The sequence below is a fragment of the Lepeophtheirus salmonis genome, unplaced genomic scaffold (genome assembly GCF_016086655.4).
Source record: "Lepeophtheirus salmonis unplaced genomic scaffold, UVic_Lsal_1.4 unplaced_contig_13428_pilon, whole genome shotgun sequence".
Classification (NCBI taxonomy): domain Eukaryota; kingdom Metazoa; phylum Arthropoda; class Copepoda; order Siphonostomatoida; family Caligidae; genus Lepeophtheirus; species Lepeophtheirus salmonis.
In genome coordinates this window covers 1-580 of record NW_027290511.1, presented here as the reverse complement: position 1 = coordinate 580, position 580 = coordinate 1, and the positions used below count along the sequence as shown (strand labels likewise).

The following is a 580-nucleotide window of genomic DNA, read 5'->3' as shown; positions in this document are numbered from 1 at the left end:
TTTTCTTTATTTTTAATTACCCGCGTGCAAAGGGAAAAGTATTGTACACCACCATCAATCTGTTTTCTTTCTCTTTCAACCCGATATAAAGGAATAATCAAGTTAATTTCTCAATTTTGTTTTTTAATTTATTTTTCATTTGCAATGAGATAATGATTGCCCTTAACCTGACATTTATTTTCTCTTATATATTCCTGTTTCTCGTTTATAACATTATAATTATTATACTATTATCTAAATAGTAGAATAGAAAAATTTGCAACATCAAAATAATTATAAATAAAAAGATTATAAACGGATATTATATTGTTTAAAAATAATATTCCGACACCGGGAATCGAACCCGGGCCTGCTGGGTGAGAGCCAGCTATCCTAACCCCTAGACCATGCCGGATTTCTTAAAAATATCTTAATTTATTATTTTTAAACTTTACATTTTATTAACATAGGAATGAAAATTACAAATTGTTATAAATCGATGACTTGTATAAAGCCTCCGTGGCGCAATTGGCTAGCGCGTTCGGCTGTTAACCGAAAGGTTGGTGGTTCGAGCCCACCCGGGGGCGGATTTATTTTGTTG

The 580-nt window shown here is 32.1% G+C and overlaps 2 non-coding genes across 2 annotated transcripts; one reads left to right on the top strand and one right to left on the bottom strand.

Moving 5' to 3' along the window:
• Nucleotides 1-322: 322 nt before the first annotated feature.
• On the bottom strand, nucleotides 323-394 carry TRNAE-CUC (transfer RNA glutamic acid (anticodon CUC)). The gene has a single exon. It is a non-coding gene; the product is annotated as a tRNA-Glu (tRNA).
• Nucleotides 395-492: 98 nt separating this feature from the next.
• On the top strand, nucleotides 493-566 carry TRNAN-GUU (transfer RNA asparagine (anticodon GUU)). Its single transcript has one exon. It is a non-coding gene; the product is annotated as a tRNA-Asn (tRNA).
• The last annotated feature ends 14 nt before the right edge of the window (nucleotides 567-580 follow it).